Source organism: Pongo abelii, chromosome 7 (assembly GCF_028885655.2).
Source record: "Pongo abelii isolate AG06213 chromosome 7, NHGRI_mPonAbe1-v2.0_pri, whole genome shotgun sequence".
Lineage (NCBI taxonomy): Eukaryota > Metazoa > Chordata > Mammalia > Primates > Hominidae > Pongo > Pongo abelii.
The window spans coordinates 154,830,336-154,853,302 of record NC_071992.2 but is presented as its reverse complement, the minus strand read 5'-3'; the positions used below and the strand labels follow the sequence as shown (position 1 = coordinate 154,853,302).

Here is a 22,967-nt window from a genome sequence, read left to right as displayed (position 1 = left end):
CCACTCATGTCTTTTATATTTCAGTTCAGATATTATACCTTTCAAAGCAGTTTTCCTTAAGTCTTGCATTTATTTCTATAATTATTTTATTACCTCATTCACTAGCCTGCGTACTCCACGTCGAGGAGAATGTGTCTGCTTTTGCTAATATCTGGAATCCAGCCCCTAGCCCACTGGCCACCACATCCAAGGTGTTGAGTTAATAACGAATGAATGAATGGATCAGTGCATACATGTCAGCCGATGTGCTAGTTGCCTTGCATTTATTATTATATTTTCTCAATTAATGCTGCTAGCTTGAGAATGTACTGAGAGCTCTGTGTTGGGGACTGTAAATGTAAGTCTGTTAAAAAGCCAAAAATAAAATCCCCAGCCCTTCTTCTCCCCAAAATATTAATCCTTAGTTAGGTAGCATTAGCATGACAGTTCAGAGAGGTTGTATCTTCTTTCTAATCTTGTGTTTGTCCTGCTATGCCACCTGCCTCAAGACATATACAGTTACATAATTAATTGAGGAATCTCTAATATTTCTTGGCAGCGGTCTCTGTAACCATCTCTTGGTATCAGTATAAGCCCATTGTCCAGTTGTAATAGGCGAGCTTAATGCTTTCAGTTTCCCTGATTTTTTTCTTCCTACTTTGCTTCCCTAGTTCCTAAGATGTTACACACACACCCTGCTCCTTTCTCAGGGTCCTCAATCAGCATTGGCTTTATATTAAATTAGTTGTCACCTAAGGCACCTAGGTCTATTCAGAGATGTGCCTAGTCACTGATTGCCTTGTAAAAAAATTTTGTCTTCTGTTTCCTAGGTCTGATCAATCATGCTACTTCCTTTTTAACCCTTCATCGAGTTCCTTAATCCCAGGAACTTGATTACCTTTCATGTTTTCTTCTTCTTTTCCAGTAACTTTCTTTCTCTCTCTCTTTCTTTCTTTCCTTTCTTTCTGAAACTTTAAAAACTGAAAATTTCAAAATTTTAAGCATTTTTTCCATTACTTTCAAAGGGAAAAATCACAATCCATCCATCCTTCCTTCCTTCCTTCCTTCCTTTTTCTTTCTTTTTCTCTCTCTTTCTCTTTCTGTCTCTCTTTCTCTTTCTCTTTCTTGACAGAATCTTGTTCTGTCACCCAGACTGGAGTGCACTGGCTATATCTTGGCTCACTGCAACCTCCGCCTCCTGGTTCAAGCAATTCTCCTGCCTCAGCCTTCTGAGTAGCTGGAATTACAGGCATGCGCCACCATGCCTGGCTAATTTTTATATATCTAGTAGAAACGGGGTTTCACCTTGTTGGCCAGGCTGGTCTCGAACCCTTGACCTCAGGTGATCTGCCCGCCTCGGCCTCCCAATGTGCTGGGATTACGGGCATAAGCCACCGTATCCAGCCTCCAATTTTCAATTAATATATTTATTAGGTTGGTGCAAAAGTAATTGTGGTTTTTCCCTTTGAAAGTAATGGAAAAAAATGCTAAAATTTTTAAATTTTCAGTTGTGATGTTTAAGAGGAGGCTCTCTGGTTACAGCTGGCTGAATCAAAACCAAGTTGTGACAGATACAGGAGAAATGAGGTGCCTGGTATTTAATGGGGAAATGTAAATATTGCATGTAAATTGCAACACCCTATTCAAAAAGAAAAAGGAAGAGTGATGGGTGGCAAATAAAGAAAGTTTATCAAATGGGCTCATAATGAAATTGATTGGCTTGGGATTGGGAGACACAAGTTGAAAGTTTCGTATTAGTAAAATATGCAGGCTTTCTTCTGTCCATAGATAGAGAGTCATGAAGAGCTAACAGCGGACTCAGAAAACGCAATAAAATTATTCCTCTCATTTGATCTCCTGACACCCATGTAAATAAAACAGTGTTAGAGGAATGGAAATGTTCCATTACTAGGTAAGGAAAGCAAAAAGGGCTTTCAAATACAAATTGCCTTGGAGTTTTGACACATGTCAGGCTCCGTAAATTCCATAGAGATGTTGTTTCACAAAAATTTATTATGAAAGTTTCAATCATCCAGAAATGTTGAAGAAAGGCATGATGAATACCCATAGTTTCTAGTCCCAGGTTTAACAATTGTTAACATTTTGTAATATTTTCTTTATCAGCATATGAATGCATATTTTGCATAAACTATGCATATGCATATTTTTCTAGATCATTTGCAAATAAGTTGCAGACTTTAAGACAGTATACTCTAAATACTTCAGCAGGCTTCTCCTAGGAATAAGACATTTTTCAGTGGAACTCCAGTGACATTATACTGAAGTAAATAAATGATATTTCGTAATACTATTTAATGTATACTCTACATTCATATTTTCCCAATTTTTCAAGAAATTTGCTTACAGATATTTTTGAAGCGGAATCTAATCTAAGTACATGAATTTCTTTTGATGTTATATCTTTATTCTCTTTAAATCTGCAACAGTCCTCCAAATTTCCCTTCTCAACACTGCACCCATAACATTGACTATTTGAGAGTGTGAGCCAGTTTTCTTACACAAATTTCCACATGTTGGAGTTGTCTGATTGTTTTCTCAAAGTGTCACTTACCATGGTTCTCTGTGCCCTGTATTTCAGAAGCACTAGAAGTGAGGTCTAAGGCAATACTGTCCAATGGAACTTTCTGTGGTGATAAAACATATCCTATACACATTGTTTATTATGGTAACCAGTTGCCACATGTGGTTACTGAACACTTGAAATGTACTTAGTAAAATAAAGGAAATGAATTTTTAACATTTCATTTAATTAATTTTAATGTAAGTAACCAGATGTGGCTAGTGACTACCATATTTGACAACACAGGCCGAGGGCCCTTGAATAAGTTCAATAGTCCAGCAACTATGCCCCTGAGATGTCTGAAATTTGGTTCCCAATTTTAAAGGTTCTTGTTCTGTTCATCCCCTGGTGAACCCTACGGTTAGACTGAGCAGCAACTGGTATAAGATAGCATGCAGTGAATCACAGACTATGTTCTCCAATTTCTTCACATTTATAGCACAGGCCAGATGGGATCTTCCAATCATATTTTGGGAAGACAATGATTACCTAGAACTTTTAGTGACCGATGACTAATTTGGAGTTTGTTTTTTTGAGTGAGGGGATGAATTATGGGAAAACAACCAGATAGGATGTTTTATCACCATCTTTAGTTCTGGGATCTGCTTGGGATCCCACCTTGTCACACCTCCTTAATCCATATTTCTATGTGTTCATAGTCAGCCTTTCACTGATGACACAACTCCCTGATCCTGAATCATCAAAGTAAAGTTTATATAAATTTGCTGCACTATACTTATTCAGGAAAGGAAATAAAAAACCTTTTAACCGCTGAGGTTGACGTAAAACTTTTAGCTCATCTCCTGAACTAGACGTGAAGTAAATTAAACAGAACATCCCAGCCCTCCATACAGTTAACCAAGAGCTTTAAAAATAGAGTGATTTTTGATACATCACTCATTGCATTGGCATAGATTATTAATTTGTCCTTACTTCTCATCTTGTAAGACACAACGTCATTCTTATTTAAATTCGGTTGTTCAGTCATTAATTTCTCCAGCTAACATTAGTGAACACATTCTAGTGCCAGGCCCCCACTCTTCCACGAAAGCATCATCAGGGGACATGAGGGTGGCATCCTCCACTCTGAATCTCAGATTCTGGATGCAGCGGCCCACCTGGTCACATTGCCTTTCCTGGTGCATTTGTTCCTGCTCTTGTCTCCTCACAGGCATCATCTCTTGGGTTTTCCAGTTTCATCTCCAGGTTTGCTTTGCTTTCAGCCTGCCACTGACCTACTTCTCTCTCCTGACCGAGATTCTGACCCACTCTCTTTAACTGGGTCACAGTGCAGCTCTCTTGCTTGCTTTGATTTGTCTTAGTTTCAGTGCCAGACAAGAGGAGTCAAGAGCAGGGTCCAGTCTGTCTTCTTGATTCAGAGGGCCTTTACCCTCCACTGCAGGCCCCTTCCAGGTCCTCTGCATATGAGCAAGACCTAGAGCTCTTGTTGGAAGAGGGAAGAACATACTGTCCAGGCTAAAGCCATCGATCAGATTTAAAAGATCAGGTGAGACCGGGCACAGTGGCTCATGCCTGTAATCCCAGCACATTGGGAGGCCGAGGCAGGCGGATCACCTGATTTCAGGAGTTCGAGACCAGCCTGGCCAACACAGTGAAACTCTGTCTTTACTAAAAAAAAAAAAAAATTATCTGGGTGTGATGGCACATACCTGTAATCCCAGCTACCCGGGAGGCTGAGGCAGGATATTCGCTTGAACCTGGGAGGCAGAGGTTTCAGTCAGCCGAGATTGTACCACTGCATACTGCAGCCTGGGCAACGGAGAGAGAGACTCCATCTAAAAAAAAAAAAAAATCAGGTGAAACTTGCACCAGGATGTACAGCAACAAGTCAGCAGCCAGGTGAACATGAGATGAGGGCTGAGCAGGAGGCTGGATACAAGTCACACTCAGCTGAGAGGGGAGAGGCTTTTTGCTGTTGTAGGGCTGGGCTCCTGGAGTTCTGCTGGCTGCATGCAGTTGCATTAAGCAAAGAGTGGGTTGGGCAAAGGCTCAAGCCTGAAACGATGACACTTAGAGAGGCCAAAGAATAGGCATTGCATTTCTGGGTGGTTAGAAAGCATGCACGGGCACGAGAGAGGATTTTAGAGAGGCAGCGCCATCAGTGAAAAGGACAAAGCATTTGGATTTGATCAGCCCTGAGTTTCTCTTGTAGTACCGCCCCTTACTTACCATGTGATCTTAGGACAAAGTGACCTTGAAGCCTGAGATGTTCCATCTGTAAATTGGGGATATGATGGACTCCTTGCAGCGCCTGCTAGATCTAAGTGTAGGGCCAGGTGTAGTGTGGGCACTTCATAAGCACCTACTAGGAAAGGACCATGACAGGCAATTGGCAGATGACCTTTGGGTCTAAACACCTGATATGTGTAACTTCAATGAATGCCGCTCCCTTCCTTTCCCCCTACTTCAGAACTACCTAAATCAGGTCCCAGCATTGACTTGGATACCGCAAGAGCCTGGCTCGGTTTGTGTATCCCTTTCTCTTCCCGCTTTTGGCTCGACAGTTTGTCTTCTGAAACAGCAGCCTCCAATTTTCTTAATTGCAAAATTGCCCTCAAGCCTGTGATTCCAGCTTGTGGCTGTTTCTTCACTAATTGTTCTTTAAATAATGAGTAACGCTGATAGTTCTTCCCAACTTCCGAATGTATTCTTCTGCATTCGCAAAAGTCTTAAAATATGGCCAGGTAAATTCAAAGTGCCAAGGTACAGAAAGACACTGTCTGTTGTGCAGAGGGCCACACTCCAGGGCCAGCGTAGGGGGCAGTGCAGCCGGGGCAGTTACTGCGGCAGTACAGAATGATTGGATGCCTTTCCTGTGAGGATATGTGCTGACTTGTTTTTCTCTTCTGATGTTCTGGGCAGTGGGCCCACTGTCATCCAGCCGCAAGGATCTCTGTTGGGATGATGGAAGAATATCCTGAAATCCTTCCATTCTGGTTTTTTCCATTTCGGAATTTCACTGTCACTTTGGCAAACCTCCTGTCTTCCTCCCTCCTTTCTTAGAATATTCGCTTTGTCCAGAATTCTATGGCTAATGCTTCATGTGTTCAGAAGACACCCAAGAGGACCCTGTCTATGGAGATCACTGAGGCCAGAGGGCTCAGAAATGCAAATTAAACCTCTGTTCTAAGGGGTGGGTATTGTTTTTCTCTCTTGGCATCCTGTGCCATGTGTTGGGGGGAGGTTTTTGAGAGGCCTGGAGGTCTGAAGTTCTGGATCTGAAAGGAGGTTATTTGGTAAGCCCTACCCTAGGAACAAAGCATACAGACCAAAGAGATGTCCATTTGTGTCTCAGGAGGGAGTGAAGAATCTATCCTGAGCGTCAGGTCCAAGCCATGTATCCATCGGGCTGATATTTGCTCAGTGATGTCTCAGCCATCTCCCCATCCACCATGATAGGCTGCAACCTTCTTAAGGTCTAGGATGGCATGCCCCTTACTCCTGTCTTCACTTCCATTGTCTAGCAGTGCCTGATGCGTGGCTCTGACAGTCAAATACTACCTGATGAAGGAATGAGTGAATACAGACATTTACGTGCTCAGCCTCAGTCTCCTTTTCTGTTAAAATAAATGCAAGGTACTGATAATCTCATGCAGTTGTAGACAAATGAAATGAGATCGTACAACTCAAAAATGCAGCATACTTGCTATTTTAAGTGCCCTATACATGTTGGTTATTTTAATAATGATAATTACTACCCATCAAAGGGTTTCTTGACTAGTGGGCCTTTCTTTATATCTTAAAATCTCATTCTACTCAACCCTTCTCCTCAGGATTGCTCAGGGGTCAAGTTCAAGCCTCCTCCTTCTGAAACTTCCTTCCCTTCTGCAGCATCTTAGATTACATCTTACTACTGCTTCTCTTTACTAACTCCCTCCCTGAAAGAGGTGCCCATGCCAGCTACTTCCTCTTTCTCATTGCGCTCCTCCTGAGTTGCCACTTGGTTACAGGACCTTTGGTATTTGTGGAGCGCTGTGCATTCACCCCAGAAATTATGCCATGGTGTCCTCAAAACACCCAGACCAGCCATTTACCCAGAGGAGCTGAAGCACAGATGCTGCGGCCTGGAGGTGGTAGAGCTGGGATTCCAGGCTCTTCGTGCTTCACCATGGCTATGAAACTTCTTACAGTGGACTTTGCTCTATCTGGAGGCCCCAACACCCACCCCCTTTCCTAATACAATTCTCTCCCACCCTTGAGTTCCTTGATTCAGTGGTCTCTCCCTTTTCTAACTCCTGGCTGGCCCTGTCTTTCCTACTGTCGCTGCTCTAACTGTGTGTGTTCTCCTTTGAATTATAATTATTTGCTACTTGGGCTTTTCATTCCCATTAGCTTTGAAAGAGTTTGAAGATACTTACCATCTCTTTTCTATCTCTCTTTCCTCCAACCTGCTTAGCAACAGAACCCGATGAAGCAAGGACTCCATATGTGCTTTTCACCAAAAATTTAGGAATAGAAACTTCCTTTTAGAACTGAGATCTTCGGTTTTATTTATTAACACAGATGTGCCGGTGGACTGGCATCATAAACATTTTGAGTGTTGTGATGTTCTTTTGGGAATAATTTATTATTACTTCTTGGTCTTTCAATTATTATGAAAATGTAATGTAAATAGCCTGCTGTTAGTTAATTTTTGGGTGAGAATACAGAGGAAACTATAGATACTGACCACTCAGAAACATCAGAGAAGTCGTGGTTGAAACTCAGCCATGGGCTGGGCGGTGACTTTCCCCAAATCTGGACCCAGCTTCAGATTTTCTCTGGACCTCCCGCCTCTCATTTCCATGTCTTGACCTACCTTGTTTCTTTGCACCTCACGCTGGTGCTTGCCAGATGCATAATTCCCTAGCATTTTCTTTGTTATATTAAAAGGCACCAACTCCCTTTTTTTCAAATGATGTTGAACAGAAAACTCCTATATAGAAAATGGACACACAGAAGAGCTACTCGGGTTAAATCATGAGTTGGGGTCCTGAGCCTGGCTCAGATGTCCTGGCATTTACCCTGCCCTCCTCTCCCCAGTGACTCCAGGTAGCATTCTAGGACCTGCACACCCTCTGGGTGACAGTTGGAAACCCACAGCTCCGGAGTTCTTTCTTGACTCTCTTTAAAACTATGCACTCAGCAATAAAACTGCCTCCCTTGGAGTTGACTTCATTCGTAGCAGAACACTGGAACCTTTATCCCACCCTCGTGAATCCTTGAAAGAACTTAGACGTAACTTGCTCTACCAAATAGGAAAGTATTCTGCACAGTTACGAAAACAAAAATAAATGCCAAGAGCAATGGAACAATGTGTTGTCCCCAAATGGCCTTTGGTATACGACAAAGTAGAAATCAGTAGAAAGAGAAAGAAAACAAAGTATTCCACATATATGTATATGTACATATGTGTATATGTACATATATGTGGAATACTTTTAATGTATATTATTACATATTACATATATATGCAATACTTCGTTTTCTTTCTTTTTCTTCTCATTTCTACTTTGTTTCTGGAAGTATTTACATTGATGGATTTATCATCATCATCATTATCATCATCATCATTATTATCATCATCTATCAAGCCAACCTTGGATAATTGATTCAGCTGGTCGTAGAGTTGAGTCAGGCTTCTGAGAGAAGGCTGACAGCTCATCTGTGTCATTCGGGCAGGATGACAGCCACATGAATCATGCTGCTCTGAGTGGGCGGTTATTAGCAACCCTCTCCCACCCTCGTGGGTTGAACAATACAGAGAGAAGATCATCATTTTTGAGTATGTGCTGGTTTTAAAAAGAAATCAAGGGACAGTGCCAGTGTGGCTATGTCTTGTAGAGGAAGGCAGGCCTGGGTTTAAATCCCAATAGTCATGGTTGTCTGTGAGGTCCTAGGATGATTTACATAGACTACTGACGTCTGAGCTTCATGTTTTATCAAAGAGAGTGATCCTACTCATTTCATAGTATTCTCTTCAGGGTTAAATGCAATATGTATAAGGAACCTTGCACAGGTCCTAAATAGCTAGCTCTATAGAATTAGAGTATTGGCTTAACATTTCATTTGCCTACTTTGACATGGACTTGAAAACCAAGAGAAGTTAAATGTCAATCCTGAGGTCATGTTTAAATATGTTTGTGGTAATTTATTGTGTGCGTACTCTGCCTTCATCATGTCACTGGGCTTCTCAAATCCTCTGGAAAGGAATTTTTGTAATCTCTTCACTACAAAAAGTCATAACATCTTAGAACTGAAACAGACCTTTGCTGACATCTGGCTTTATTTCCTTATTTTACAAATGAGAATTGGTGAGTTGTTTCCCTGATGACCAGGATGTGTCCCCAGCACCCTGGTCCACTTCCTGGCTCAGGTGTGTGCTTAACACCCCTGCAGATCTCAGCTGCCTTGCAGTGTGAGCCAGGACTGCTGTCAGCTTTACGTAAGAGTATACATGACTAATAGTGGCTTCAACTCCTGTTTACTTAACTAGCCTGGAGGTGACCAGTGACTGACATTAAAAAAAATAAACTTATAACAAAGGATTGACTCCCTGTTTTTTAAATGAGCATCCGATCCTTATCTCACCAGTTCCCTTTGCTGTGGATTGGAAGAGAAAATAGGAAAACCCAAGCTCTCCGAATACAGGAGCTTTGGCTGTACGATGCCAGGCCCCCCTCTGCAGGAGTCTGAGCCCTACCTCAGTCCAGATCTGAATCAGGGTCTATAAAGAGCTGAGATTCAGGGTGGAGTTATTCTTTGCCATCCTTAGCTATTGCCTTGTTGTCACATTGTTGCAGTAGAATGACCACAGCTCCCAACATCACATCTGTGTTCAAGGCAGAAGAGAAGAGGAGTGCAGCACCAGCCATTTTTCTTCCTCATCTGTTCTTTTTTGATAGAAAAAAAATCCTTCCAGAAGCCTCCCAGAATATTTATTCTTTTATTTCATTAGTCAAAATGGGGTCACCTAGAGGAGCATCCTAGAAGAAATGCTGGAGAATGAATAACTGTCTTCTTTTCCCCAATCTTAATAGTCTGAAGCAGGCACAAATGTATACTCTGAGGCATGGGGAGGCCTGAGAATTAAACAGCTCTTGGGTTAGACAGTCCCTGCCATGTTTGGGTGAAGGCCCTGTTGGTGTGAATTGGCTCTGAGACCTTTGCCATGTCCCTTTATCTCCACTTCCAGGGTAGGTGTGTTTCACCCTCCAGGCTGCTGTTTTGCATTTGGAGGAAGGCTTTAGCTTCTGGGGCTGTGGGTGTCTCAGACACTGCAGCATAGCACTGGGTTGTTGAACTCACAGGCTTTGAAGCCAGACAGTCTATGGAATCTTCCATTCCTGGCTCCACTGCTTACTAGCCATGTGCCTCTGAGCAAATTATGTCCCTTACCTGTGCCTCAGTGTCCTCATCTGCAAAATGTAGGTATTGTGTCTGCCTTCTAGTAATAAATGTGATAATGAATGGAATGGATAATGAATAGAAACTGCTTAGCATGGTGTATCACCCAAAGTAAGGGCTTAAACTATTGGTACAACAAAAAAACAACAGTTAATCCTTACAGGATGCTTCCTATGGGCCGGCCTCATTCACAGTGCTTTTGCATATATTAAATCAGTTCATCCTTATCTCAAATTGAGGAGGAAAGTTCTGTGGTTCTATTCATTTTACAGCTGATGGAGCAGAGTACAAGGATGTGTGAAGTAACTCCCTTAGGCCGCCTGGGATTTAAACTGATGCATTCTGGACCCAGGGTCCATGGCCAATCTCTATTTTAAAGTGACTCACAGACTTGAATTTCAAAGGGGGCCTGCTTCTTATCTCTCCAGTTCCCTTTGCTGTAGCTTGGAAGAGGAAACAGGAAAACCGAAGCTCTCTGAGTATAGGAGCTTTGGCTGCACAACGCCAGGGCCCTGTCTGCAGTAGTCTGAGCCCTACCTCAGTCCAAATCTGAGTTAGGGTCTGGAAAGAGCTGAGGCTCAGGGTGGCATTATCCTTGAAGAGGATGAGACAGAGAAAAACTGGCCATTCATCATCATCATCCCACCAGTTTGAGTATTGAATCAATACAGCCTGTGTTTCTCATGATCGCCTGGTCCTTGAGACTGTTGATAAGGCATTAGAGAGCTTCATGGTTGTTGATAATCTGAGGAAAGCCCTCTCTAGTGACAGACTGTCACGGACATGGAGGATTTTTTGAAGTGCCTTTTCAATTTTATGAGTTCAGGATCCTGCAGCCCTGGAGATTTATAATTGTCCCTGCCACTGCTGCTTTGTGCCTTCTGCTAGTTTCTGCCTTGTTTGTCTGGTTTTCTTCCCCTATAGTATTTTGGCAATTGTGAAAAGTGGTTCTGGAAAAATACCAACAAATCCTCTTACTGCCCGAGAACTGACACTTTTGGAGGCTACTGATGTTTACGGCAAAATAGCCTGAGTCCTTTAATGTCCTTCTTTGATTGTTCTACCAGCTACGATTCCTGCAAATCCCTGTCATTCTTCATCACAAAATTATAGAGGCACTGTGATCATAACTTTCCCCAGTTCCTTTGGCTGTGGGCTGATTTGGGGGTGGGGAGTGGCAGTGCTGCGTGGATTCAGGCGCCCAGCCTCTGCTGTATTCCCTGGGCTTGCCTGTGTAGGGAATTTCACACACATGCACTGTGTGGCCACCAGTACATGCCGGCAATTTTGCAAGTCAGAAATCCCACACTTCACTTTGCCTCTGCTTAAATTAGCCATGTGCTGCTGGAAAATTATCATTTGCTACTCCCTCTGAATTCAGCGTAACTTCTACAACAGCAGAGAACTAAATGAGCTCCTAAATCAGGGGTCAGCGTACATTTTTTGTAAAGGGCTGGATAGATGGTATATATTTTAAGTCTTCCAGGCCGTATGGTCCCTGACTCAACTACTCAACCCTGCTTTTATAGTGAGGAAGCAGCCACAGACAATACATAAATAAGTGGCTGTGACTGTGTTCCAATAAAGCTTTATTTACACAAATAGACCGTGGGCCAGAGTGATAGTAGATTTGGTACCAGGAAGGAAGCCTGGAATTCTCTGGACACATGTACTAACTCTTTTGGTCTAATGGCCATCCCTGCCAAATCCAGGAAATATTTTCAGATTCTTTCTACTCTGCTCCTTCTTCCTCATAGCAACCTTGACCATCTTATTTCAGGCCATAACCCTCTCACCTGGAGTATCCAAGTTTCCCACCTTACCTCAGATCTCCATCTTCTGATGTGTCATTTTGACTCCTGACAGACTACATTTATTTGTGAATTTGTTCACTTAATAAATATTGAATTCCTGACATGACAGATCACCACTGTGTTAACTCTTAAGGCTTTGAAGGTAAACAGAAAAAAGACAAGGTTCCCACCCTCACAGAGCTTATAATTTAGTATGGAAATATGTAAGTATGCTACTATATGCTCATAAGAATGTATGCTTTGTTTATTTATTTATTTGAGATGGAGTCTCGTTCTGTCACCTAGGCTGGAGTACAGTGGCGTGATCTCAGCTCACTGCAACCTCTTCCTCCCAGGTTCAAGTGATTCTCGTGTCTCAACCTCTCACGTAGCTAGACTATAGGCGTGTGCCACATCCAGCTAAGTTTTTTTCTCTCTCTTTTTTTTTTTTTTTTTTTTTGTTTTTGAGATGGAGTCTCGCTCTTGCCCAGGCTGGAGTGCAGTGGCGCAATCTCAGTTCACTGCAACCTTTGCCTCCTAGGAACAAGTGATTCTCCTACCTCAGCCTCTCGAGTAGCTGAGATTACAGGTGCCCATCAGGGCGCCTGGCTAATTTTTTGTGTGTGTTTTTAGCAGAGACGGGATTTTGCCATGCTGGCCAGGCTGGTTTTGAACTCCTGACCTCATCCGATTAGCCTGCCTCAGCCTCCGAAAGTATTGGGATTACAGGCATGAGCCACTATGCCTGGGCAAAAATGTGTACTTTATATATGAAATGGATGATTGTTGTAAATCCTATAAAGCATAAAGGATGATGAAAACCCTTGTAAAGTGAAACATGAATGTCAGTTTCCTGCTGCAAAGCCTTCAGTGGCTCCCCTGTGACTGGTGGAGAGTCACCAGCTCAGTGTAAACAAGGATCACCACTGGGAGTTGGTGACGCCATGCTCATCATCTACATTCTGTCTTGTGAAATTGCTAAGCCTCAGGGAGGGCTTGGAATCTGAAATTTTAGCAACCATCTGGGGTGATATTGAGGCAGTTGTATGAGTATCACACCTTGAGAAACTCTAGCCTAGACACTGTGACAATATGACCCTGTAGTGGCTCACAGTACTTTCCATGGCCTACACCATCTCCAGCCATCTCTGCCACGACTCTCACTCCTGCTCAGTGTTGGAGATACCTGGTGCCATGCCCCGTTTCCCACACCTCCACACCCTTCCCTCCCTCTGTGTGTCGGCACACACTTATATCCCGTGTCCCCTTCCTTTTCTTCTGGCTCCTGCTCCTCTTCCTAGGTCTAGCGTGGAGAGTTGCTGGCCATCCCTTCTCTTTTCTAGAGGCATTTTGCCTATTCTTTTATCGCCTATGTTTTTAATTCCACACGTAAAGCTTTTTTTTTGTTGTTCCTTTTATTTTTCTTTCATATCTTCTTTGTCGTCCCAGTTTTGTTCTCCCCAAAGCTTCCCAGGATGATTTTCCTGGTCCTTCCCCCGTTTTATCTTTCCATGTCAGTGGTGAGAGGAATAGGGTATGACTCCAGGAAAGGAGCGTGGTTTCTGTCTCCACCATCCAGCTTTCCCTTCATCTTACTAAGTACTGATGTATGTAGACCATACCAGTGAGGCCTTTGCTTTCCCTTACAACACGAATGTCCTTTTCATCTTCTCTTTGATAGAGAAAAATGTGCTTCTAAAGAGGATCAAGGGAATATGGGGAAATCACCATTTGGTGTATATTTTAGTGAAGATTCCTAGGAAAGCTTTAAAATGAGCTTGTTTTTTCCAGTTGGTGGCATAATCATTACCTAGGAATTGATAGAGCTGCCTATAGGAGACTCAGATAAACCCACCACCCACCAGCCTCATGACCTTGTGGGCAGGGATTTCCCACTTAAGCATTAGATAATGCCTTCTCCTTAGGTTGGGAGTATGGATTATATTGAAGAAGCAAAACACAGAAGCTAAGACCCTGTCCTAACCTTGTAGTCTCCCAATGAAAATACTTCCTCCCCACTCCCTTCACCCTCTTCAGAAATGCACTTGTTTTTGGCAAATTGCAAATCTGCGGTTCAAAGATACAAAGGATTAGGAAGATTACCTGACTTTGTAAATTGCAATTAGCTCTTAGTTCATTTTGACGACTTCAATGTCAGTGAAGCCAAAATACTTCAGCTACATACCCAATGATATTTGTGAGGATTTAAAGTATAAATCTGGGGATTTTCACAGTTTTGTTGTGTTTGGGTGATTGTGTCGTTCAAACCGTAACATAGGGGAGACCTGTTGAATCCTTGTGGGCTGCCAGTGATATGTTGGTGACTTGTTCACTCAGTCTTTCAACACATTTACTGACCACCTACTATGCGCTGACATTACATTTGGTCCTCACGTACACTTCTGAATAGATAATTTATTTTTCCCATTTGAGAGACAGAAATTGAGGCTCTGAAAAGTCATACACAAAGGCAGACAGCTTGTAGGTCTGGATCTGGCATATGGAGGGTGTAGATCTGATTTCAGAACTTGTGCACATAACCACCATTCCTGGCCTTCCAAACCAATCCAGTAGGACTCAGCCACTGCAACAGCTGTCTACAGCATGAATTATGGATGAAGTCAGGTACTTAGAAACTGTACCACCATAGTGGTGATGGACCCTTTGCTGATTCCCATCTCTTTCCATCCGTTTATTCACCCGTCCATCTGCCCACATACCCACCTACCCATCAATTCACAAGGAGAATAATGGTAGACAAGAAAGAACAGAGCCAGAATGTAGAAGCAGTTGATCTCTTGGGCCTAGATATTTATTTCTTCCTCAGTTGTCTCTTCCATAAACTGGGGGTTATTATAGTAATAATAAAAACCTACATCTAGTTTTGTTGTAAGGATCAGATTAGGTAATACATGGAAAGCTCTCAGAACAATGTCTGGCACTTTATAATTATTATGATATTGTTATTGTTTATTATTCTTTCATCTATATTATGCTTCATTTTGCATTGCTGGCTAGAGTCTTAAGAGATGCTGTCAGAACAAGTACTTGGAACGTGAAGAATATGAAACCCTGGTTAATTTGGACTTTAGTGACTTTGAAATCTATGACAATTGTGCAACCCAAGGTCCCACTGCAGTTTACATTTCTCCTATCCATGACGAAAGAGAATTTGCTGAGTAAACAGGCAGAGCTAGTGTAATGGCTTGGAGACGTATTTAACCTCCAGAGTATTTTGAAAGGTCCTATGTGCCAGCAACACTGTATTTGTTGGATTTGAAGCAATCTTACTTTTACATTAAAATAGATCCCCCAAAGACTTCCTCTTTCTGAAGGTCACAAAATCACACTCAGTTCCCACATTTACACTCTGAATGGCTTGAACACATCTTTCTATCAATTTCAGCTAAGTTCCCTAATTTATAACTCAGTGCTCATCTGTTATCTTGAGATTTAAGTGAGATCATTGACTCAATACGTTTATTGAATGTCTACTATATGCCAAGACCTGGGCTGAGGGATAATGACACGAAGGTGAGAAACTGTGGACAGAGTTCTTGTTTTCGTGGATTCTGCAGCATTGTGGGCAACATAGGCTGTGCATGAGACAAGGAGGAGATGCCTGGTGCACAGTAGGTCCGCAGTAGTTAGTTGTTTCCATTCCTTCTGATTATAAGTTTAGTGGAGCTCTCTGTGTGTGAAGCCACAATAGCACGAAAGTGAGACTCCTCCAGATGGACTGAAACTAAATCTATGTTTACAGAATCCTGCCTGCCTCATCAACTTTTAAATTAAGACCTGAGTGATGGAGGAAGAAAGGGTGCAGAGTGAGGCTTCAGTACTAGCCCTAGTTCTGCACTTATTTGCTCTGCAGTATCAAGAAATATTAGAATATGTTTGGCCTCAGATTCTTCCTCTGTTTAGTAGGTGGTTCAAATAGCTAAACTCCCAGGTTCTTTCCAGGAGAAGAGGCTGGAATTTGACAGTTATTTTGCAACCTCTGCCAGCGGCACTAAGACTATAATATCCCTCAAAAGCCATCACTTAAGGGAGGCATCTAGGGCAGTCATTTTCCATTTGACGAATGAAGGAGAAAATGGGTCACTGAAACATGGCTGTGTTCCAGTCATCCACTTCACGTGTACCTGATCCCATTTTTTGGCCAAGAGAATTGGCCTTTGAAGAGAACCTTGGCCAAGTCTGTGGCTTAAACACTTACGCTGCTTTTCAAAAGGCATTTTCAAAATTACTCTTCTTTTTTTTTAATTTTAAAAGCAGTGGGCTTAAAAGGAGTTTTTGTGCAATTACCTTCCTTTTTACCTGCCTTATTCTCCTCTCCTGCATCCAGTCTGAACTAACTCAGTGACCCCCGCCTGGTCCTGGGAGTCAGTGCATGAGTTGCAGGCATAGCTTGACCATCTATATTACTTTGGGGAAAGCCACACACTCTCCCCAAGAGTCAGATTTTTCTTTAGTGAAATAAGGAGAGGGTAAGTTTGGCAAAAGCATAGCAAAGATCCTTCCACTTTATGAGGATTACATAATTTAATCTGACCTCACCTGATGGAGTCAGTACTATTATTATCTTCACTATACAGGTACTGAGGCCCATCAAGTTTAAGTAACTTGGAAAAGGTCACAGAAGTAACATGTAGAGTGCTGAGATTTGAACCTAGGCGGCCTGACTCCAAGACCTGCTCTCTGAACAGCCATCTTCTACCATTTCTAAAAAGGGGGCTAAGAACAGCAATATGGACCCTGCTGGTTCTATGGAGTGACCTGGACTCTGGACCCTGACCGTTAACTGTATGTGGTACCCTGTCTTCTGCTTATTTTTTGGACTGATCTGCAGCATTCTGCTAGTTGAGCAAATCCCCAACTGGAAGAGAAAGCTTCTTTTTGTTTGTGGAGGTGAGGGAGTCCGGGACCAGCAGGGAATGGGCATATACTTCTCTTACATCATGAAGATAGTCATTTTGCCTCTTTTTTTTTGTCACTTGGACCTATGTGAGAGAAGACAGGGGCAGGAATTTGTTAGAGTGCCTACAGGAAATATTCTTGTATAAATAATAGGTATTTTTATATGGGATATTTATTGATAACCTATCAGCACTCCTCCAAAAGCAGCATCTGTTTGTAATGTGAACTTTTCACAAGTGGGATTTCTAAATGCGGGGAAAAAAACTGATGTCCCCATAGTAGGCAATGATGTTACAGAGATAACGACAACAGGCCTGAGAGTGTCTTAGCTTTTGGTCTTACAGATTTGCATCTTTCCTGAAGCTCATTTTTTACTTCTGAGTGGAGTTCTTGTGCTGTCAGGCTGCTGAGATGACCCTCCATGATCCCCACTTTCTGATATTGTATTCTATTCATGAGCTACTAGTCTTCTCCCACATTAACCCACATAAGTCGTAGGACACTGTGGAAATGACAGAGCTGAACTTCTGAGAGTTAGCTCACAGAAGATGTTGTAGCTTCCTCTTTCTTCTCTTGGATCATTTGCTCCGGCCAAACCAACTGTCATGCCATGAGGACACCTGGGCAATCTCGTGGATGGGTGCATGGGAAAACTAAGGCACCTGCCACCAACCAGCACTACCTTGCCAGACAGAGGAATGAACATTCTGAGCATGGATTCTCTAGCCCCAGTCAAGCCTTGAGATGACAGTAGCTCTAACTGACATTTTGACTGCAACTTAATGAGAGACCCTAGACTAGAAGATCCAGCTAAGCCACTTCTGAATCCCGTGTCCACAGAAACTGTGAGCTCATAAGTGGTTATTGTTTATAATTGCTAAGTATTTAGGTAATTTGTTAACCAGTGTAGATAATTAATACAGTGTAGTGACATGGAAAAGACACAGAAGGATGTCTATGTAGAAGCTGGAGCGAGTGCCACTTCTCTGTGTCTTGGTGTGGACACTTTTATTTTTCCTGGGCCTTTCAATCCTACTCTTTATCTGTACACTGTGGTCACCTCCACTTTGAATAGTGGATTGGGGCCAGGCGCAGTGGCTCGTGCCTGTAATCGCACCACTTTGGGAGGCTGAGGTGGGTGGATCACCTGAGGTCATGAGTTCGAGACTAGCCTGGCCAACATGGCGAAACCCCATCTCTACTAAAAATACAAAAATTAGCCGGGTGTGGTGGCACACGCCTGTAATCCCAGCTGCTTGAGAGGCTGAGGTGGAAGGATTGCTTGAGTCTGGGAGGTGGAGGTTGCAGTGAGCCAAGATCATGCCACTGCACTCCAGCCTGAGCAATAGAGCAAGACTCCATCTCACCCCCCCAAAAAACAAAAACAAAATCAAAAACAAAAACAAAAAAACAGATTGGGTGGATGAAATAAGAAATTGTGGGTCATAGGATAATAAAATTAAGATTGTTTTGTGACTTTCATGTCTACAAAGTGATAATTTTTTTTTTTTTTTTTGAGATGGAGTTTTGCTGTGTTGCCTAGGCTGGAGTGCAGTGGTACGATCTCGGCTCACTGCAACCTCCACCTCCTGAGTTCATGCCATTCTCCTGCCTCAGCCTCCCGAGTAGCTGGGACTACAGGTGCCCGCCACCACGCCTGGCTAAATTTTTGTATTTTTAGGAGAGATGGGGTTTCACCGTGTTAGCCAGGATGATCTTGATCTCCTGACCTCGTGATCCACCCGCCTCGGCCTCCCAAAGTGCTGGGATTATAGGCGTGAGCCACTGCGCCCGGCCCAAAGTGATAATTTTTTATTAGTGTATTTTGTCTGTATTTAAATGCAACTTATATTAGTTATAAAAATTATGAGCAAGGTAAAAAAGAATGAAGGAGGAAAATATGGGCTGTGCCATTAGCCATCATTTTTCTAATATGTTAAATCTCACAGACTATACCAAAATGTCTTGAAACATCTCTCATTCCTGTATTTACCCATTAATTTGTTCACCCTTCCATCCATAAGTCCATCTTTTTACCAAATATTTTTGGACATTTATCTGTGTCAGGCACTGTTGGGGACCCTGGGGGTAGAGTGCTAAGTAGCATAGATTCCCTGGCTTTAGAGGAGCACATCTGCTGTGAAAGCAAAAGAGGAGTCATTTAAAGATCAGTAAACATGCTCATAGCAAACTCTATTCCAGTTGATAAAGGAGTTAGTTGCCCTTGTACTGAACACCTCAAACCTCTATGTTCATTTGGTTCCCTCTGATTTTTCACCATTCAAGCTTGTTCATAGGAAATTCTGCTGTAGGGGTTGTCCCCTTACTCTAAATGTCTCCAGGTGACTCATAGGACACCTGTACTCAGCATGTATAGCTACTGTTGTTTCCTTTTCATCCTTCAAGACCTTCTCCATTTTTAGGATTTCTTCAAGTATCTTCTTGCTGTCCAAGTAATTGCCCTTTGTTAAAATCCAAGAACCATTTCGAAAACTTCTACCCTAATAACAATATGGCATATGCAACAAGAAGTGTGTCAGTCAAGGTTCTTGGTAGCAAACAAGAATGCAACTTGATCATCTTAAACAAGAAGGGAGTGGTTTGGAAGAATGTGAGGGAATAGCTGAATTAGTAACGTGGTAGAGATTTAGTTCAGAACTTAGCAGAAGCTGCAGGGACCCCTGAGGCTAAGGGGCAGGGTTTATAATTAGTCAAGGCTATCCCATTGAATGAGCAGGGCCTGTGTGCTAGTCTGCGGCCACTTTTTAAAAGCAGTAGAATGTCTTGGTCCAGACAGCAGACCCTGGGTCCAGACTGCCTGGATGTGGATCACAGCACTTCATATATTAGTTTTGTGATAATTGTCAAATTACTTAAACTTTATGGGCCTCAGTTTTATTATTTATGCAGTTGAGATAATAATAGTACCAATTTTATCAGGTGAGGTGTAAATTAGATAATTCACATAGTTTAGCACAGTGTCTAGGACACAGACAGCACTCAATAAATGTCTGCATTTTTGCATCATTCCTTCAAGATCGAAGACGACAGAGCCTGAGTCAACTGCTAATGAGACCTTGCTGAGTAAGGAATGAGAAGGATGTTTGGTGTCCCAAAGACCATAAAACTCAACAATAAGAAAATAACCAACCAGATTAAAAAGTGAGCCAAAAATTATAACAGACACTTCACCAAAGAAAATGTAGATGGCAAATAACCATATGAAAAGATGCTCCATATCATAGTTCATCAGATAAATGTAAATGAAAACAGCAATGAGATACCACGACACACCTATCAGAATGACCAAACTCCAGAACATCAACACCACCAAATGCTGGCAAGGGTGGAAAAAAATAGGAACTCTCATTCATTGCTGGTGGGAATGCAAAATGATATAATCCCTGTGGAAGACAGTTTGGCCATTCCTTACAAAACTAAGCACACTCTTACCAGGAAATCTGACAATTGTGCTCCTCAGTATTTACCCAAAGGAGTTGAAAACATATATCTACACGAAAACCTGCACATGTATGTTTATAGCAGCTTTATTCATAACTGCCAAAACTTGGAAGCAATCAAGATGTCCTTCAGTAGTTAAATAGATAAATAAACTGTGCAGCACCCAGACAATGAAATATTCAGGGCTAAAATGAAATGAGCTGTCAAGCCATGAAAAGACATGGAGGAAACTTAAACGCATATTGCTAAGTGAAACCTACTAGCCTGAAAAGGCATAGCTTTTCCTTGACATTCTGGGCAAAGAAAAACTATGGAGACAGTATAAAAATGTTAGTGGTTGTCAGCAGGTAGAGAGGGGGGAAGAGGCAGAGCGCAGGATTTTTAGGGCAGTGAAACTACTCTGTATGATACCATAATGTTGGATGCCATCATTACCTATTTATTCAAACCCATAGATTATATAATATTTATGTATATCTAGGGATTGAACCAGTAGAAGGTATAACATCTAGGGTTCGATCAAGAATGAATCCTAATGTGAACTCGGAACTTTGGAGGATTATGATGTGTCAGTGCAGGTTCATCAGTTGTAACACATGCACCACACTGGTGAGAAATATTGATAATGGGGGATGTTCTAATGTGTGGGGACAGGGGGTTTATGGGAAATCTCTGTACCTTCCTCTTAATTTTGCTGTGATCCTAAAGCTGTTTGAAAAACATAAAGTCTTAGAAAAAGAAATCTGAGCGGATTCCTCTGTAGCTTAAATAGGCTTCCAATGCACTTAGTGGAGTTTGAATCCTGAAGTTGGTCTTGGCCCTGAGTGGTGGGCCCCTGACTGCTTCCCAAGTTTCCGCTTAGATGAGCACCCCTTCGTATTGGTTACTGCTCATGTTTCACTACCGCCCCCCTCCCCACGTCCAGCCACTCTCACCTCAACAATTTGACAGCTCTGAGCTCCGTCCTCTCTCAGAGCCCTTCCTCCTCCTGTGGGCTCCTCTCTCTGGAACACTCCTTTCCCTCCCTTCTTGCTCCTTGGATCTCAGCTGTAATCTGGGCCAGCCTCAATCCCTTTATGGCACGTTGGAGCAGGTTTGTTTCCCCAGCACGAGCTCTCTTAGCAGCCTGTGCTTGTCTTTTATTCTACTTAATACAGTTGTAATGAATTAATTATGTATGTGAGAAGCATTTGAATGCCTTTCTCACCCATTTGTAAGTTTTTTTTCATCATGTATCCCGGTGCTTAGCAGATAGCAGCTACTCAGATAATTTTGTATTGTGAGTAAACCTGGGCCTGATGTGGCCTCAGTTTATTTATAGTAAACATATTAGATAATTGTTTAAAAGAAATGACAATTGGACTGTACTGGCAATACAATGGAAGAGATTGAAGTATGTATTTAGTCTCTTGAGAAAAGATCTCCCAAACAAAGATTAGTGTGTAAAGAGGGGTTTCCATAAAATATAGAAGATCATCTTTTAAATCCTGGTTTTCTCTCTCCCTCTGCTCTTCTTAGTAATCTCCATGGAAACAGCTACTATCTCCCAAGAACTTTTTTTTTTCCGATTCCTAGCTTTTTTTTTTTTTTCCCCTGTGTTAGGTTTTCCAGAGGATCAGAAGAAAGATATAGGCTTATGTGATTATGAAATCTATTTCATAATATAATATGTTAGTTTCATGATGTTATTATATGAGATCAGCGATTGGCTCATGTGATTATGGAGGCTGAGAAGTCCCAAGATCTTCACTTGGTGAGCCAGAAGCCCAGGAGAGCTGATGGTGCAGCTCCAGTCCAAGTGCTGACTGGCTCAAGACCCAGGAAGAGCTGATATTTCAGTTTGAGTTTAAAGGCTGGAAATAAGTGATATTCCAGCTTTTATAGTAAGTAAAAGATCCTTGCTAACTATGTCCACTCTTATGATCTAATCTGGTGAGCTGAACCAAGGTCTCAAGCTAATCTAAGGAAAAAATGACAGACAGAAGGAGTCCACCCTTATTCTTGGACGGGGCAGTCTTTCTGTTCTATTGGGGCCTTCAACTGATTGATGTGACCCACTTACATTAGGGAGGGCAATCTGCTTTACTCAGTCCACCAGTGCAAATGTGCATCTCATCCAAAAGTCCCCTCCCCAACACACTGGGAATAAAGTTTGACCAAATATCTGGGCACCCTGTAGCCCAGGCATGTTGACCCAGAAAATCAACCATGACACCTTCCCCAAACAATTCTGACACGCACCCCGAGTACTTTTTCTTTTTTTTTTCTGACCTCTCTTTCCCTTCTCTGCTCTCTGCCATATGACTTCTCTGCTTTCTTATTTTTTTTCCTTAGATTAGCTTGAAGTCTTGATTCAGCTTGCCAAATTAGATCATAGAATCTAGTAAACAAGGATCTTCTACTTCCTGTGAGAAATGGGTGGTTTGGAGACTTAAAGAGTATGGTCACGTATGATACAGAGGATGTTCTGTGATCACTGATATTCAAAACAGCTTCCCCAGCACTCTGTCCCTTTACCCTTCTTTGTCTTCATATAACCTGAGTCTTTCTTTTTTCTTTTTTTTTATTATTATACTTTAAGTTTTAGGGTACATGTGCACAACATGCAGGGTTGTTGCATATGTATACATGTGCCATGTTGGTGTGCTGCACCCATTAACTTGTCATTTACATTAGGTATATCTCCTAATGCTATCCCTCCCATCCCCCAACCCCCACCCCACAACAGGCACCGGTGTGTGATGTCCCCCTTCCTGTGTCCAAGTGTTCTCATTATTCAATTCCCACCTATGAGTGAGAACATGCAGTGTTTGGTTTTTTGTCCT

General features: G+C 42.3%; 1 protein-coding gene across 8 annotated transcripts in view; it reads left to right on the top strand.

Moving 5' to 3' along the window:
• FAM135B (family with sequence similarity 135 member B) overlaps positions 1–22,967 on the top strand; it is a 362,884-nt gene that overhangs the window by 27,790 nt on the left and 312,127 nt on the right. Inside the window, exon 2 of one of the 8 annotated variants that reach the window (XM_063726824.1) lies at positions 16,359–17,525. The exons of the other annotated variants lie outside the window; for them this stretch is intronic. The gene's annotated coding sequence lies outside the window, so the exon portion shown is untranslated. The remainder of the gene's footprint in view (positions 1–16,358; positions 17,526–22,967) is intronic. 8 annotated transcript variants of the gene reach the window in all.